The following is a 19,358-nucleotide window of genomic DNA, read 5'->3' as shown; positions in this document are numbered from 1 at the left end:
CTTTCAATGCCAGAAGCAGAACTGAGTTTGCCTCCAATTGCACCGTGCCAAAGAAATGAGTGGGACAACTCGTGTCTCCACACCAAACACTTATTTCACCATCAGTGCCTGCTGGTATCTGCACTACACCCTACCCTCCAATATTTCTCCACAGAAAATAGGGACATCCTATTCCATACCCTCCAACATTTCTCTGATGGAAATAGAGACATCTTAAGGAAAAGCGGGACACTCCAGGATCAAATCAGAAACTGGGATGACTTCTGTAAATCCAGGACAGTGCCTGGAAAATAGGGACACTTGGAGGGTCTGCTATACATTTAAAGCAGTGTCATACCACTTTAAACTGTTGTGGCTTCCCAATAAGAAACTGTAGTTCGTTAAGGGTTCCGAGAGTTGTTAGGAGGCCACTATTCCCCTCACAGAGCGAAAGTTCCCAGAGTTCCCTTGGAAGAGAAAATGACTGTTAAAGCATGAACTGTAGCTCTGCGAGGGAACTAGGAGTCTCCTAACAGCTCTCAGAACCCTTAGCAAGCTACAGTTCCCACGATCCTTTGGGAGAAACTATGGCTGTTTACTCCTGCCAGCCTAGCAGTTCGAAAGCACCACAAAAAGTGCAAGTAGATAAATAGGGAAAGGTAAACGGCATTTCCGTGCGCTGCTCTGGTTCGCCAGAAGCAGCTTAGTCATGCTGGCCACATGACCTGGAAGCTGTACGCCGGCTCCCTCGGCCAATAAAGCGAGATGAGCGCCGCAACCCCAGAGTCGGGCACGACTGGACCTAATGGTCAGGGGTCCCCTTTACCTTTACTTATGGCTGTTGATATGGCTTCTCAATATGTCACCACGAGATAAAAGCCATGTAGGAGCAGTTTGCCACCCGTGGTGGTTAGAACAACACTTCAGTGACACAGCCAAATGGGTGGAGACTGACTGCGTGGGCCTTTCTCATCAAACGGGCCTCCTCGTCTCTTGACAGAGTGCCAGTTTTGTGGTCAGGGGTGTGGCCTGGTAAGAGTCACATGGGCAGCCTAGATAGGTTCACCACCCCAGCTTTAAAGAAACAATTGGAAGGTAAAAAATGAATTTGGTTGGGTATGTTTATCATGGAGAGCTTGCCTTCAGAGTCATTTACCTTTTCAAAAGCACAGCACCAGCCCATGAGGTCTATTTGTTACCTAGCGCATTTCTAGTGCATAGTATTCCGATTTTATGGCTGCCTCTTTGCAGCAATGCAGCGCAAGTTTTCGTTGCATCATCCGATTGCTTCTAAGCAACGATCGTTACATCCACGTGAAGTGGATGTATGAACAGTTCAGAAATGATCTGATTGTTCACTGAAGTTATATTAACAGTACTTTGATCCTGTATTGAGTGCTAAGAACAAATACAAGGATTTTCGTGTATTGACCTTCCTGGGTCAATAGCAGTGTGGGATAGCTTGGGTGAGAAAACGTGCCAATCTCTCCCCCCCCCCCCACCTTGTCTTTCTGCATTACTTGCTTTGCCCTCACAGAACATTTCCCTTCTGGCTCCCAGCCATTTCAAACTGAGATGTCACCTATCTCCAGTCTCATGGTACAACACTTGCTCATGGATCTTAATTACAAGTGCTCTGTTCTCACCGCAGGGTTAATGATGGTTTTCTAGGGGTGTCGGGTGAGTTAAGTCATTTCCATTTCAAAAAGTGAGAAGTTACTGACCACAGGCAGCTGTATGGAAACACCCTGCTTGCAATTCTCTCGAGCCAAGAAGTTTGACAGTCGACTACTTTGACATGAAAAGGAAAATAACCCAGCCGCCTTGACTAGCAGCCCTGTAATCATGCAAGTGGCTTCTTTTGACTTATTTGTGATCTGTGTAGAAAAGTGACCAATAAATGTTTTAAACAAAACATTCAAATGCTAAATTCAGGTAGGTAGCAGTGTTGGTCTGACACAGTCGAAATAAATAAAAAAATAAAAAAAATGTCCAGTAGCACCTTAGAGACCAACTAAATTTGTTCTGGGTACAGTGGTGCCTCGGGTTAAGAACTTAATTCATTCTGGAGGTCTGTCCTTAACCTGAAACTGTTCTTAACCTGAGGTACCACTTTAGCTAATGGGGCCTCCTGCTGCCACCACACCACCGCTGCCCCGCGATTTCTGTTCTCATCCCTGAAGCAAAGTTCTTAACCTGAGGTACTATTTCTGGGTTATCGGAGTCTGTAACCTGAAGTGTCTGTAACCCGAGGTACCACTGTATAAGCTTTCGTGTGCATGCACACTTCTTCAGATACACTGAAAGAGAAGTCACCAGACCCTTATATTATGTTTCAGTGTATCTGAGGAAGCGTGCATGCACACAAAAGCTTATACTGTACCCAGAACAAACTTAGTTGGTCTCTAAGGTGCTACTGGACAATTTTTTTTAATTTTTTAATTTATTCAAATGCTAAGAGTTATTAGTATTGCTATTATTAATAATACAATATAGTAATAATGAACCCCTGATCTGAGTGTGGATCCTTGGGTAGCAAGAATCAACTCTGTTGACAAATGTACCCAAGAAATGTTGTACGATTTCTCCACCCATTCACAGATTTTTAAATGCCTATTTCTTTCTCTGCCTTTATTTTCTCCCTCTCTTTGTTTTCTCGTTGTTGTTGTTGTTAACTATAATTATATAATATCTTGATCAGAAATGTTTCTTATTTGGTATGTCGTTTTCCAGACTGAGATTACATAAATGCCACACATTGTCAAATTGTTATATTGTTAAAATTGAATAAAAATCATATTTTTAAAAGGAAAAACAACAACACCCAAACACTTGGAGGAGGTTTCAGGAGGTCTGAGGGAACCCCAACATCTGCAGAAGTACAAAATCTACAATGGGGAGAAGAAGAAGAAGAGTTTGGATTTGATATCCCGCCTTTCACTCCCTTTAAGGAGTCTCAAAGCAGCTAACATTCTCCTTTCCCTTCCTCCCCCACAACAAACACTCTGTGAGGTGAGTGGGGCTGAGAGACTTCAAAGAAGTGTGACTAGCCTAAGGTCACCCAGCAGCTGCATGTGGAGGAGCAGAGACATGAACCCGGTTCCCCAGATTACGAGACTACCGCTCTTAACCACTACACCACACTGGCTCTCAGGGGAACCTTCCCCTGAAAACAGCCCAGTGGGGGTGAAGCAGGCCCAGTGAGCATGGAATGATGGGACTATACTAAAGGAGAGACCCTAAGAACTGATAGAAGTGGTGAATGGAAAGGAAGAGGACATGGTTTATTGGCTGGTGCCCTGAGCAGGAATATTGCATGCTGCAACGTTTTGTTGCAAGCCCCACTTGCTGCCGCAGCAGAAATATTAGTAGTCGTAATACAGTAATATCTAGATGCTTTTCTGTAGACCCTCGGCAGAAACAGGAGAGGAGGAGCAGCCAGAAGCAACTGCAGGTCAGGCAAAACTTTTGCCATCTCTTCCTGCTTTGATTTCCTGCTCTTCCCACTGATTCACAGCAGCTTGCTTTGACTTCTGGGTGGAGTGGGGAGTGAAAAACAAAAAGGCAAAGAAAGAAACAGAAAGTCAGGTTGACATGGCTGACTCTTCCGGACTACAGATTACTGGAGGGGAGTGTCTGGGTTCAAGTTTTTATTTTCCTTTGCTGGTTAGTGGGCAGGAATTGAAGTAGTAGCAGTTTTATCTGTTTAGCTATAAGCCATCGCTTGGGGGGAGGGGAGAGTTGAGCCACAAATTTGGCTCTTAATTTCCCAGCAACCAATACAAACAGAGAAACACACCAAGTAACATGATTTTCCTTGTCCAACTGAAATATACTTGGAGTCAAGTGTGAATTTTATGCTCCTTATTCAGCTCATGGTAGCAATGAATGACACTTTCCCCAAAACGTCTAGCTATATATACATTATTTACACAATGGGCTCCGCATGATTGGCGAATTCTGGGCTGCTCCTGTAGGCCAATCAGGTTGCGGATTCACTTCATCCAGGAGCTGGATTGGGTGGCTCCTGCGGACCAATAAGACTGCTGCATTCTGGATCCTATTGTTCTAGGATTCAGCTCAGTACATAACACCGACAATGAAAAGCGCACAAACTCACTTGATGTCACTAGTGGGAGATATAGTTTAATATTTCTATATTGTATGGAATGCTAATGTTTATGCGTCGTCATCCCCCCTTTTCTATTCCATTTCTAATGTATATATGTAAATAATGTTCTACAACACAAGTTGCTTGGTAGAATGAGAGACTGAGATTGGTAAACCCCATCAAACTCAAGCTTACTGGTACTAATTAGACAGGTATAGGCAGTGCTTTTTTCCCTTAAAAAAATGTTTAGGGGTACTCTCATTTTCCTACTCATATTGAAATACTGCCTCTCAATGAGGCCAAACTTAGATTCACAAAATGTTTAGGGGTATGCGTACCCCTGCGTCCCCTCCAGAAAAAAAGCACTGGGTATAGGATTATGCTGCCGTTTATTTTATTTTCCTAATCCCACGCATGCCGTTGCCAAAGGCGAGTCAGATAGCAAGCCACCTAACTAAACTGCATGCAGCAGATCAATATCCTCACCTAACAGCTTCAAGTAGCTTTAATTATGCTGAGTGCTTGATGAACAAGTATCACTTCTTCCTCCAAACTGGCCTTGTGAAGAGTGGGAAATAGAGTTCACAGTTGTGTGTATTGCAGCAACAGTAAACAATATGCTGAGTAGAACCGTCTTGCAAACAAGGCGTAAGAAACTAGCTCTTCTTACGCATCTGCAGAGAACTGACTCTCCTATAGAAGCACACACTGGGCAGTTTATATATCTCCAGTTGCAGTACTTACTAGGTGCAGAATCCACTTTCTCATCACACCACAGACGGATAGGTCCTTAGCTAGTTAAATATAGTGCTGTATAATCAATACCATTCAATTATAGGTATGCACATTTGGTATATATTAAGGGTTGAAGGCTTTCCCAGTAGTGATGTATGGAAGTGAGAGCTGGACCATAAAGAAGGCTGATCACCGAAGAACTGATGCTTTTGAATTATGGTGCTGGAGGAGACTCTTGAGAGTCCCATGGACTGCAAGAAGATCAAACCTATCCATTCTGAAGGAAATCAGCCCTGAGTGCTCACTGGAAGGACAGATCCTGAAGCTGAGGCTCCAATACTTTGGCCACCTCATGAGAAGAGAAGACTCCCTGGAAAAGACCCTGATGTTGGGAAAGATGGAGGGCACAAGGAGAAGGGGACGACAGAGAACGAGATGGTTGGACAGTGTTCTGGAAGCTACCAGCATGAGTCTGACCAAACTGCGGGAGGCAGTGGAAGACAGGAGTGCCTGGTGTGCTCTGGTCCATGGGGTCACGAAAAGTCGGACACGACTAAACGACTAAACAACAACAACAACAAAGGGTTGAAGGCAAGTGTTGGACAAGTGGAATGCAGTGGCATCACAATGGGTGTGTGGGGGGGGGGAGTGTGCTCCCAGTGCCACGTACACGGGGGCGACAAGAAGGTGCCCCGCCGTGGTGGCGCGAGCAGCCATTGCGCCTCCACAGCTTGGGAATGTGGCCTCTCGGAATAATGGCGTTGCTCCAAGTGAGTCTCCACCCTCTCCCATTATGCGTCATCATTATGGCTGCTAAGATGTGCCCTCTGCCTCTGAGCTCTCTGCTCTCCTACTTTCAATGCCCGCTGGGTTCTGGGAGGAGGGGTCTGAAATGCTTTCTAAAGACGCTGTGTTCGTCAGCTGTCTCTTCTTCTTCTTCCTCCTACTCCTGCTCCTTTCCCATTATTTCTCAGCTTCCCCCCTCATCTGCCTCTGAGTTGTGACCTTTCTCAACCCCTGTTGTAATTCTGTCTCTTTCTCTGGAAGGGTCAGGCTGGGGAGGCGGTCTCTACCATTTCTCCTCTGCTAAGTTCTTGACACATGGACACAGAGGAATGGTGGGAAGAACCAGCTGGGGAATAACTAAGGGAAGAAGGCTCAGAGCCCGGGGAGTGGTGGTGGGACTAGAATGAGTGGTCAGAGGGAGAACACTGGGAAGAGGGGGTGTCAGAAGCTGAAGAGATAACAGGGCTTAGTGAGGTGGGAGAGTCCGTGGCAGAGAGAAGAACAGAATCAGAGGCAGAAGCTGAAGCTGAAGCAGGCTGGTGAGAGAAGAGAGGTTAAGAGGCAGGGAGGTGACAGGCTGGTGAAGAGCCACAGGTGTCTCCCTCTCCACTGGGAGAGCTCTCCTCCCCCGTCTTCCAGAACCAGAAGAGGCATGAAAAGGGAGAGCTCGGATTCACACAGGCTCAGTCTCCAATTGCTTGGGGGAAACCCCAGGGGGGAGGGGACTTAGCTGGCTGTGGGGAGGGAGGGGCTTTCAGTCTCAGCACCTGATCCATGGGGCAAGACCTACTGCTGTGCTCATTAGGCCTGACACTCCACCAAGTCTGTGCAGATCGTGTTCTTGCTGATAAAGGGTCAACTCCAACTTGCGCAATGTGTTTTATTGCAGGTTCGTTCCTGTCACCAGTCCATCTAGTTCAGTATTGTACACAGGGTCTGGAGGCCAGAGTCTTTGCCACTCACATCTGGAGATGTTGAGGTCTGAACCTGGGGACCGTTTGCAAGCAGAGCCTGTGATCGACCACTGAACCTCAGCTCTTCCCAAACACCAGCAATTGTGTGATTGACCTACTTTGCATTGTTTCAGGTGACTGGTGAAGTCCTGATTTTTTGAAAAGGCCTTTGGTTGAATGGTCTTTTGCTGGTTCGGTTTAGTGTTTAGACAGCTGTTCTGTACTTCCATTTCCCCCCTCCTGTGTGGGTATGAAAATTGATTTTCGTTGTTCATGTTTATATTTTGATTTTGCGATTGGGTTTAATTTGGGGGTGGCTGTCTGTTTTTATACTTCGGATCTGTTGGCTGTCTTGCATTCCTTTGGGAATATAGGCAGGGCAAAATGGTTTTTTAAATAAAATAAAATAAATGTGGTCCTTGTAACTGGGGTCTACTGTTTTACTTGGATTCATTGGCTTAAGGTAAAATAAATTAATATGCCAGCAGGCAGATCTCTCCTTCAGTCTACAAATGTTGACAGTGACATATGTACAAAGATCCATTGGAGTTTACGATAAGACATTTTCTGCCGCTTGGCTTTACTGAGGCATGGGAAAGCACACAGGGAAGGTAAATGCCAGAAACTAAATCTATGTTTATATTTCTGATAGGAAGCAGATTCTCTCTTGTGAGAGAGCTTGAATACGGCATGTGGTTTTCATCTGAATGCTATTACCCATGGCACCCACAGAAGCAGCAAACTGCATTGTTCTGGAAATCAAAGGGAAGGGAACCTCACTGAGTATACTGGAAGATGAGTATAGAATTTATAATTATAAATTACAGAGTTGGAAGGAACTCTGGGGGTCATCTAGTCCAACCCCTGCAATGCAGGGATCTTAACTACAGCGTCTGTTATAGATGACCATCCAAACTCTGCTTCAAAACATCCAATGAAGGAGAATCCACAACCTCCCGAGGGAGTCCTTACTGTTGAATGGTTCTTAACATCTGAAAGTTCTTACTGATGTTTAGTTGAAATCTCCTTTATTGTAACTTAAAGCCATTGGTTTGGGTCTTACATGCTGGAGCAGAAGAAAACAAGCTTGTTCCATGTTCCAGTGTGGTGTAGTGGTTAGGAGCAATGGACTCGTAATCTGGTGAACCGGGTTCGCTTCCCCGCTCCTCCACATGCAGCTGCTGTGTGAGCTTGGGCTAGTCACACTTCTCTGAAGTCTCTCAGCCCCACTCACCTCACAGAGTGTTTGTTGTGGGGGAGGAAGGGAAAGGAGAATGTTAGCCGCTTTGAGACTCCTTCGGGTAGTGATAAAGCGGGATATCAAATCCAAACTCTTCTTCTTCTTCTTCCATATGACAGCCCTTGAGATATCTGAGTATATCTCCTCTTTCCCATGTTAAAAGTACCCAACTCTCTCAACCGTTCCTCATAAGCCTTGGTTTCCAGACCTTTGATCATCTTGGTTACTCTCCTCTGCACATGTTTCCTGTCACCCAGAATCTGACACAATACTCCAGGTGTGGTCTGACCAAGGCATAAGAGACTGGTACTATTACTTCTCTTGAGCAGGACACTATACCGTATTTTTCCGTGTATAACATGCCCCCGTGTATAAGACGCCCCCTATTTTCGGGGACTCCAAATTAAGAAAATGGGGAGAGATTGCGAAGAGTTGTTAAGCTTTCTTTGGGGGGGGGGAATGCCGAAAATTGCTCACCCAGCAGACAACCGCAGACAATATCATGCGTCGCCAAAGCCACCAATCAGGTTGCCACCAGCACCCGCCAATTGCCTGTTGCAGTGGCAGCTAATCAATAACAGCCCTTGCCACAGCCACAAATCACCTGCCTGAGTGCTGATGACTATCTCCTGCTTGCGGCATCAACCAATCGCCCGTCCCCACAGTGCACTATCCGTGTATAAGACAACTCCCGATTTTTAACATATTTTTTTTTAAAAAACAATCTTCGTCTTATACATGGAAAAATACGGTACTTCCGTTTCATTAGCTTTTTTTTGCTGCAGCATCATACTGTGGACTCATGTTAAGCTTGTGGTATGCTAAAACCCCTAGATTCTTTTCACATGTACTACTGGCAAGCCAGGAGGTGTTCCCCATTTTAAATTTGTGCAGCTGGTTCTTCCTGCGTAAGTGCAGAACCTTCCATTTGTTGCCCCTGGTTGTAAACTGAAGGGGTAGATAACAAAGTACAGTGGTACCTCGGGTTACAGACGCTTCAGGTTACAGACTCTGCTAACCCAGAAATAGTACCTCAGGTTAAGAACTTTGCTTCAGGATGAGAACAGAAATCGTGCGGCGGTATTGCATCTGGCCCCCCTAAGTTGCACATGTAGGTATTTCACCTCAGCATGTCTTTGGCAGTACTTTTATCCATTATACCTATAAGAAATGGCCATTTCCAGTCTGTCGGAGAAGACATGCAGGTGCTGTTTTTTTTTGGTTTTCTTCATTGCCGGTAGGGATGGAAGGATCTGTCAGTTTCACTTCTCCAGGCTTCTAATTTTCCCAGTCTTAAATTCAGTTCTCCATATTTCTGCAGCCATATGCAATTTTTTTAAAAAATCCCTCATAAAAATACTTTGGCTAATACGCACATTTTTGCAAACAGTTCCTCCTAATACTTGGCAATTATGTGTGTTATTTTGACTCATATATATATTCATATTTCTGTGCACTTTCCCCATTTATATATGCATCTTTCTGTTTCCTCCTTCCAGAAGCATGCCAAGCCAGCTTTGTTATCAGGCATGGAGATGGTGATGCAGTATAAAGGAAAGGACAGCCTTGGGTGGGGGCATCTGAGGTGAGGGGGTCAAAGTGCTAGAGAAGGAACAGAGTTCTCCCACAACCTCCTTTGGCTGGAGAAGGTTGCACTTTTCAAGTGTTTTACAGCTCCATGTCCAAGTAACAGTTTTGGCTGACATTGGAGAAACAGCAGAAATAATAATAATAATAATAATAATAATAATAATAATAATAATAATAATTATTATTATTATTATTATTAGTTATGCCCCGCCCATCTGGCTGAGTTTCCCCAGCCACTCTGGGCAGCTCCCAATCGAGTATTAAAAACAATACAGCCTTAAATATTAAAAACTTCCCTTAACAAGCATATACAAAAAGCAGCATTTCCAAAGAAAGAAACGATAACTTCCTAGAAAGGCCATAAGTGGTATGGAGTGATGTCACCTGTGATTAATTCCCTAAATTCAGGAGATTTCCTCATTCCTTGGGCAAAGCACACACTCTTGGTGAGGCTGAGTCACATCACATGGAAGGAATCTCAAACTCTGGCAAGATACGAATTAGCTGCAAAGGAAAAGGCTCCCGAAATAACAAGGAGTAACTTGACTGTGTCGTGGGTGCTGGAAGAAGCCATAGATGGCCTCCTCTTAATCACTCATTGGGGCAATGAGGATCCGTCTACAGGGGTAGCCAATGCGGTGCCCTTCAGATGTTATTGGACTACAACTCCCAACATAGTTGCATAAGGCGTTTGAGCTCCTCTCTCTGGGTGCTTCCAGTTAATGGGCTGCTCATGTAGGTGAGCAGCACCTATGTGATTTTGTCATTGTCGAAATGCTGTCCCACACTTCTGATTTGGAACAGCAGCCCATGCCAGTTTCTTCTTCGCCGACAGCCTCCTGCTACACCCCTTGCTACATGCTCCTGATGGTGCTCTGATATTCTGTTTTATTTGGGGCAAGATGGCTGCTGAGAGGGCATAGCAAAACAACATGGCTGCCATTGCACGCATGGAATAACACAAAATTGGAGAAAGAACAAAGGCCTCACTACTCTCTCTGGGATTGGCCACCCCCGCCCTCTACCAGTGGCGTAGCGTGGGGGGTGCAGGGGGGGCGGGCCGCACCGGGCGCAACATCTGGGGTTAGGGCAAATCCATGGGTTAGGGGGCGCAAATCCACGGGTTAGGGGGCGCAAATTACTTGCCTTGCCCCGGGTGCTGACAACCCACGCTACACCACTGCCCTCTACCTCACACAAAGAGGTTGTCTCTGTCTAGTAACAATGAGGAGTGGTACCAGGAAATAATAAGCAAGAGACTGCAGACACACATGCTTCTTTCTCTCTCACACATACCACATAGACTCATACACTTCAAATATCTCTCCTTTCCCCTCTTCCCAAGTATATCCTCTTTTTCACAGACCACACATACCTCGCACCATGGCAGTCTCCCTGCTGTCTCTCCCCTCACCCTCTAGGTAAACAGCAGCGACTCAGTTATTGAGAGATCAGGTGAGCAGCACAGACAGTCCACTAGTGAGACTAAATAATATATTGGTTGTGATTGGTTGGAAGGTGAAATACATCATTTCTGATGACTCTGGATCTCCCTGCCTAGCAAATTTCACCTTCTTTGCCCTTCCACCGGCCCATTAAGGCTTCCTACTTTAGGCAGGCGTCTGGCCTGCTGAATTGTTGAATGTTTTTTATGTCCTTGAAATATTAGCTGTTGCCTCTCATATCCTCTTACAGCTTTAGTTTGTAGCTTTCCTGTACTTTATTGTTTTAATGGTTGTTCCAAGGGAACTCGGAAATTTTTAAAGAGAGGTGGGGTATAAACATGGGCGCAGCCAGGATTTATGGGGGGGCAGGCTTCACGTTAAGGGGGCAGAACCTCAGTTAAGTATTTTTATTGATTTACTTGATTTGGGGGGCAGCTGTCCCCCCTGCTCCCCTTGGCTATGCCCATGGACATAACGTCCCCCCCCCCAAATAAATAAGCAAACATTTGACCTTCTTAAAGACATCCAAATACTTAGAGGTATACAGTCTGCCAAGGGACATGGGTGGTGCTGTGGGTTAAACCACAGAGCCTAGGATTTGCCGATCAGAAGGTCGGCGGTTCGAATCCCCATGATGGGGTGAGCTCCCGTTGCTTGGTCCCTGCTCCTGCTAACCTAGCAGTTTGAAAGCACATCAAAGTGCAAGAAGATAAATAGGTACCGCTCCGGCGGGAAGGTAAACGGCGTTTCCGTCTGCTGCTCTGGTTCACCAGAAGCGGTTTAGTCATGCTGGCCACATGATCCGGAAGCTGTCTGCGGACAAACGCCGGCTCCCTCGGCCTATAGAACGAGATGAGCGCGCAACCCCAGAGGTCACTACTGGACTTAATGGTCAGGGGTCCCTTTACCTTTACCTTTATACAGTCTGCCAATATTTCCCTTTATGACTGCTGTTACAAAACAGTAAACTAGATCTATACTTTGGAACCATACCGTTGAAACAGTCCATGTTGTCATAAGCACCCATATTGTCATAGCACCCCCAGCTCAAGATGGTTTGCTGCCCTGAGGTGGGACTGTAAATAAAACCCACCTCCAAAGTTAAAATACATTCAGCGACCATGGCAGAAAATCCCACAAGTGCATTTCCTCATCCCTGCCAGTAAAAAACACAATATTAAGGTAAGTAACAATTCGTTGCCCTTTCATGGAAGCTAAAATCTGTTGCCTGAGGCAGCCACCTCCCTCTGCCTAATGATAGGACTGGCATTCGGTTTTAGCAGTTTTCAATAAGTATTTGAGGAGGCCCTCTCACTCTAGTCTGGCCTTCCCAAACCTGGTGCCACCCAGATTCTTTGGACTACAACTCCGACCAGTTCCAGCTAGGCTGGTTGTGCTGATGCAAGTTGTAGTCTGAAACATCTTGAGGACACTGGGTTGGGGATCTAGATTAGTATGTCTTCTCAAGGTATTCAGTGTTTCATCATGATCTTTACTCGCACTCACACTGGTATCGCTCATGTCTTCCTTTATTTTGACTTTAGCTTACTGAGAGGTCAAGTAAGTTGGAAAAAAGTTTTATCCACAGTTTGACGCTGTGTATGAAGCTTGTACCTTTCATAAATCTCATTCATCCCTGGCATCGTCGAGCCATTGAGTTATCAAGTTCATTCCGACTGAGGCCGGCAGTTAAATAACGAGACAGTTTCATTGCTTGCATTGTTCAGAAATATTGCTGCCTTTTGGACCTCTTCCTGCTGGCTTTCCTAAGCAAACCAAACTCCTGCATGATATACTTATAGTCGTTAGTAGTATTCAGAGTTAAGTTTACATTTCTAGGTACATTTGGCTGCGCTATCATTCAGAAATTGTCACCTTCACTTAACCGGCCTGGCTTGCACGTCATGCTAAGCATGAGTTAAACAAACGATATTCAAATTGAGTGTAAACATGAGTCTCAAAGGGATATGTGAAATAGGTAGTTTAAATATATGCCTGCGATTTAGGGATGCTTAAAAGAAATGGTTCAAGCAAGGGGAAACATATACATGAAGATGTTTTGCAGAAAAATACCTGTCAGAGCTTCACACGTATTTCTTAGGTTTACTGCAAATGTGTTCAGTATTAAATATTCATGCAACTAAATGACACAGTTCTGTTGCAGATAATTCAGAGGGAATTTGAAAAACAGTATTAGGCTAAAGGTCACAAGGGAAGCCTGCTTTAAACCTCAAATAGAAACCTGGATCCGAGAGCCGATTCAGAGGCACTGTAGATGACTGTTACAGGACTGTAATGCTTTGGAGTGTTGAACTAGAACAGGGGTCTGCAAACTTTTTCAGCAGGGGGCCGGTCCACTGTCCCTCAGACTTTGTGGGGGGCCAGACTATATTTTGGAAAAAAATATGAACAAATTTCTATGCCCCACAAATAACCCAGAGATGCATTTTAAATAAAAAGCCACATTCTACTCATGTCAAAACAGGCTGATTCCCGGACTGTCCGCGGGCTGGATTTAGAAGGCAATTGGGCCGGATCCGGCCCACGGGCCTTACGTTTGCCTACCCATGAACTAGAACCTGACACAGTAGGCTTCGAATCCCTACTCAGCTATGAAGCTCATTGGGTGACCTTGAGCTCCCAACCCTTCAGAGCTGATTTTGAGGACATGTGGGGCTGGAGAGGAAGAGGAAGTTCAACTGCACATAAGAAGTCCCTTATGGCACATAAGCTTTGGAAAAACACCCCCCTCCTTTATAATATATTTAAATGATTAGTTGAATAAAAATATATATCTTCCAGCCATTCAGAAACTGTAATAGTTTGGAGCATTAGAAACTCATCCCCAAAAATTTTAAAATGGAAACAGAAACTTTAGGGACAAAACAGGACAATCTCTCATTTCTGCTGTAAAGGGAAAGAAATTTAGAAAGGAATTGTTACCACAAGCTATGGCTGTCCCCCCCACCTCTGCAGTAGATATTCCCAAAAGGTTTTCCTAATTTCCCCACATGGTTTTGTATGGCCATGTCCAAAATCGTGAGGAACCCGAGCTGCCTCTTGCATGCTGATTTAACCTTTTCAAAAGTTGGAAGCTTATACAACATTTTAGAAAGTTGCATTATTTTAGTGTTGTTAGCCACCCTGAGCCCGGCTTCGGCTGAGGAGGGCGGGATATAAATTATTATTATTATTATTATTATTATTATACCCATGCAAACACAACTTTTGTCAAAGGTAACTTATGTCCAAAGATTTAAAACACAAACTACTTGCTGTAACTTTGATTTTTAAAGGGCAGGTATTCTGTGGAATGATGATTATATATTAGCTTGACTGATGCCCCTATCCTTTCAGTCTAGCAACATAGGGCTTGGCTTTAGGGAGAACCATTCCCCGAGATGTCCACACTCCCGAAATCTTCCCTTCCATCAGAGACGGGGAACTTGTGGCCCTCCAGATGTTGACAGAGTACAACTCCCATCACCCTCGATCCCCATCCATGCTGGCTGGGGCTGAGTCCAACAACATCTGGAGGGCAGCAAGCCCTCCCCTACTCTTGCCTCGGATGGAAAAAGAGCAACAACGGGGTGTGTGCTGCCGCTTTGAAGAGACCGAGTCTTTCACAACATGCCACTGTCAATTAAAGATCTTTGAGCAGGATGCAATCAACTGATCTGCGCTTAAAAAATGAGCCCTGGATTGCCAAAAGAAACACCGTTGTTTACGAAAAGCTCTTCCTACAACCCGTGGCTCAGCAGTGCACAGCATTCAGGCGGACACGCCGCCAAACATGAAAGCAACACACATTCTGCAGCTCCAGATGCTCACTTTTGTGCGCAGTAAACACACAGATGCACGAAAAGACGACACAATGGCAGGCTTAGGCATTGTGTATGCGCTGACGAGCTCAAATGAGACGATTCACAAATCCCAACAAAGAGGAACCCGTTATATAAATACTATTCTGCATATCTCCCCCACCCCTCGAAGTTTTGCTGCTTTCCTGGTTCCTCCATGGGGAAGTTTCTCTGCCTCTTGGGTAAGCACCACTGCTCCATGCCATTCCTTCAGGGACCTCCGCCAAACCCTCTCTCTCTCTAGCCTTACGAAACGCATGGAAAGCCTCTAGTGCAAACGCTGCTCCTCTGGGAATTCCTCACAGAAAGTCATGCAAACAAGCCTTTTTCTCCTCCCCAACCCCCACGCCTGCACTTACCGCCTGTCAAGTCTCGGCACCTCTGTTTCGGGCTGTGTGGAGCGAGAACTTCATATGATAGCTCCTCTGCATTTACCAGAAAGAAAGAAGTTTGGATGCTTGTCCTTTAAGTGTCTCTAAACATGGTTTGCATAGCTGGATAGCGGCTTATCTCTGCTTTTCTGCTTTCGCTTCCATACATGGATCTGTTCCCAACAGTAACTCCAAGCTGTCGAAAAGAAGCTATCTGGCAGCTTTAGGCTTCATCCGACACGTAAACGATATATATATATAATTTTAAAAAGTGCTAACCCTTTCTCTCCGTCACCTTTTGCAACCTTTAGCCCGTGCCACAAAGCCTCCCCCTTTTGCCTTTACCCCCTTCCCAAATCAACTGGAAGACAACATATTCCTTTTTGTGGCTTGCTGGAACAAATCATTTGAGACTAGTATATGCAACCATGAAAAATTGATGCTTAGGCTCGCACTGTGCTTAAAATGGCTTCAATCTCTAGTGTATCTCCCGACCGTTTGGCTGCTTCTTTTCAAAATATTTGTACAGTAATCGTCAAGACCCACTAAGTATACATGGAAAAGAAATACACCACCCCCCGCACACACACACACACACACACACACACACACACACACACAAACACACACACACACCCCTTCCCTTTCAAAAGGTTCCCAGCGGTTCGTCTCTAAAAATACCTTTCCCCCCACTTTAAAAAGGAATACTTTCCTTAGAGGTCAAGGGTTTTGTTTGTTAGGTCTCTTGGAACGGTTTCAAGACAATATACATCATGTCTGCAAGGATGGGAGGTTAAGAGTCGCATTTTTGTGGAGAAGCAAGAAACACAGAAGGGAAGGGGAGCCAAGACAATCCTGGTTTAAGAGGAGGCGTTGCTGCTGTCATTACTACTGGGCTAGGAAGGGGCAAAATCTGTCAATTTTGGTTTCTCTCACTTTCTCACTTTCCCATTCTTCAGTTCATTTCTCTACAGATCTGCATCAGTTTGCATGTTTTTAAGTCCTCGTGAAAATTCATTAGCATTTTGGGGCAGATTTCTCACAATATACATATGTTTGCCATTTTGCTGAATGTATAAATTTTTGCAAAGCGGTGCTCCCTGGTATAATGGATCTGCCTATGTTATTTTTTAAAAAAAATGTGCATTTTCCACACACTTTACCTTAGTGCATTTATTCTCACGCATGTTACTTGGCTGGAGAATGGCCCTGCAAAATTCAGAGAAGTGCGAATTGTGGTACGGTCACCTTGCATATTGTTTCAGGAAGTACAAATGTGGTACAGTCACCTCTAAACATGAACTGAATTGAATTCTTGCCCCATTCCTGTACAGAACTCATGTGTGCCAGTTTAGCAAAAAACCCCACACCAATTTCACAGGGCCCCTATCTCAAAGACTATGATAATTTAACAATACAAAGGAAAGCTCTACATGTAAAGGCATTTGAAACAGCAGACAGACAAAGGGAATCACCACAAACCAACAAGGAATAAGGGGAGGCAGGAATTCAGCATAGCAGAGTCCAGGCCTCCTGCACAGCTTGTGATCTGGAACAATAACCACAGCCACTCAGCTGTATATTTGGGCCTGCCAAATGCTTGATAAGCTCACCCTCTTTATTTTTGCCATCTCTGGCCAGTGTAGGGCTGGTCAAGTGTCCTGCTTCAAAAAGGACAGTTCTCTAGCTACTGGACCAGTTTTAAGGTCCTGCTACTTGCACATAAGGATCTCAAGGAATACTGGACCAGGTCATCTGAAGACACAGGTGGTGCTGTGGTCTAAACCACTGAGCCTCTTGGGCTTGCTGATCGTAAGGTCAGCAGTTTGAATCCCCGCAATGGGGTGAGCTCCCGTTGCTCTGTCCCAGCTTTTGCCAACCTAGCAGTTCGAAAGCACGCCAGTAAAAGTAGATAAATAGGTACCACTGCGTCGGGAACGTAAATGGCGTTTCCGCGCGCTCTGGCTTCCATCACAGTGCCCGTCACACCAGAAGCGGTTCAGTCATGCTGGCCACATGACCTGGAAAAACTGCCTGCTCCCTCAGCCTGAAAGTGAGACTAGCGCTGCACCCCATAGTAAAATTTGACTGGACTTAACCATCCAGGGGTCCTTTTCCCCTTACCCTATCTGAAGAAAGGGGTAGCTCTGGCACTGTGAGGGGGACATTCCTCAATGGCAAAGCCCATCTTCTGCATAACCGCCCCTGTTTCAGTTCCAAGAGCTCCAGGATACGATAGCAGGTGACGGGAAAGACCTCTGCTCAAGACTTTTGAGAGTTGCTGCCAGAGGACAATTATGGGCTAGATGGACCAGTGGCTGACTCCACGGCATCATGCTTCCTTGCAAAAGTTTGCTGTGCCCAGAGAAGCATATCTCATAATACAAAGCCTTAGCCCCTCCATGCCATGTCCAGCAGGCTTTTAGATCTCGGGTCTTTTAGTTCAGTCAGCTCACACTACCTCCCTCTGCTGCTCTTTATATATTTATTACTAACTTAATGCATAGCCTTCCAATTAGCTCTCTGGAGCCCATTATATGTCTGCCCTGAGGGGGCCTGGTGCTCTTTGCTGCCTAAGGCATGCCTGCACCTATCCTTTCGGATCTCCCCCAGCAATAAAGCACTTCTCTTCCATACTGTCTACACAGCCAGCTTGTTTGCAGAGTCACCTACACCCGTTATATTTCTGAACGGCAGCTTCCTATGACCAATGGTCAGAAACTGAACTCTGCCCCGTGTGGCAAGCCACAGAACTGCAGCCTCCCTGCAAAGAACCTTCTGCCAGGAACCTGCTGGCCTGTATCCTGTGAGGGAAACCACCACCTCCCAGTGAAGATCTGCGCACAGGCTTTTCCGTTGACTTCTCCCAGACAGAAAGGAATCTAAGAAGGCTCAGGGCTGGGTCTCAATCATTAGGCAGAGTGGAAGGGGGCAGCAGTACCCCCCTGGCTGCTCCTCTTGAGCCCCAGAAGGTGCTACTCTGCCAAAGAGTAAGCCAGCAGTAAATCATGCCGTCCAGAGTTAACTCTTTATTAGCAAAAACACAATCTTGCACAGACTTGGCTGAGTTTCAGGCCCAATGAGCACAGCAGTTGCCGAGACTAAAAGTCCCCACCTACCCACAGCTGTCTAGGTCTCCTCCTCTCCAGGGCTTCTTACAAGCAATCGGAGACTGTGCCTGCCTGCAGCCTGCCTCTGCTCTGCCCATTTCATGCCTCTTCTGGTTCTGGGAGAAGAGGATGGAGGGGAGCTTGTTACAGCAGGAGGGGGGGAGACACCTGTGACTCTTCAGCAGCAGCACTCATCTCTGCCTCTTGGCCTCCCACTCGCCTGCCACAACTTCTGCCTCTGCTTCTGGACTTATCTCCGCCACCAAATCTCCCTGCTCACTAAGCCTTGTTACCTCTTTCCAGTCTTTCCCCTCTTCTCCCTCTGCCCACTCATCATTGTTCCACCACCACTCCCCAAGTTCTGAGTCTTCTTTCCTTAGTGTTTCCCCAGTGGTTCCTCCCACCATTCCTCTGCCTCAAACCAGCCCAGAACATATTCACTGTTAAGAGGACAGAGCTCTTCATGGAGGGTCACCGTATTTTTCGCTCCATAGGACGCACTTTTTTCCTCCGAAAAAGTAAGGGGAAATGTGAGTGCGTCTTATGGAGCAAATGGTGCTGCGCAGAGAGGTAGAGCTGCGCAGCGCCCCTTCAGTGAAGTGGGAGGAGGAACGGAGCCCCTTCTGTTCCTCCTTCCGCTTCGCAGAAGGGGCGCTGCACAGCTCTCCCTCTCTGCGTAGCGCCTGTCCTGGAAGCCGGAGGAGGAACAGAAGGGTCTCCTTCTGTTCCTTCTCCAGCTTCGCTGAAGGGGCGCTGCGCAGTCCTGTGAAGGAGAGGTGCTGCGCAGAGAGAGAGAATTGCGCAGCGCCCCTTCAGCGATACGCCTGTCATGCGAAGCCGGAGGAGGAACAGAAGGGACTCCTTCTGTTCCTTCTCCAGCTTCACTGAAGGGGCGCTGCGCAGTTCTCCCTCTCAGAGAGGGAGAACTGCGCAGCGCCCCTTCAGCGACGCGCCTGTCCTGGCTTCTGCCTTAGCCGTGCGCAGCCTCTTCGGGCAGGGGAAGCCTTCATCCCGCTGCCCTGAAGAGGCTTGGCGCTGTTATCCCAGAAGCCAGAACAGCCACACGGTATCCCAGAAGCCATATCCCTCTTGCTGCTCTGGCTTCTGGGATTCAGAATAATTTTTTCTTGTTTTCCTCCTCCCAAAACTAGGTGCGCCTTATGGTCTGGTGCGTCTTT

The 19,358-nt window shown here is 46.2% G+C and overlaps 1 protein-coding gene across 3 annotated transcripts in view; it reads right to left on the bottom strand.

Annotated features, from left to right (window-relative positions):
* Window positions 1–15,570, bottom strand: part of SLC8A1 (solute carrier family 8 member A1) — a 282,886-nt gene extending 267,316 nt beyond the window's left edge. For all 3 annotated transcript variants that reach the window (XM_083604984.1, XM_083604985.1, XM_083604986.1), the window contains exon 1: window positions 15,059–15,570. The gene's annotated coding sequence lies outside the window, so the exon portion shown is untranslated. The remainder of the gene's footprint in view (window positions 1–15,058) is intronic.
* Window positions 15,571–19,358: the final 3,788 nt, after the last annotated feature.

The sequence above is a fragment of the Podarcis filfolensis genome (assembly GCF_964270895.1).
Source record: "Podarcis filfolensis genome assembly, chromosome: 3".
NCBI lineage: Eukaryota > Metazoa > Chordata > Lepidosauria > Squamata > Lacertidae > Podarcis > Podarcis filfolensis.
Note: the sequence above shows the minus strand (reverse complement) of the source record. Positions and strands in the feature narration are given on the sequence as shown.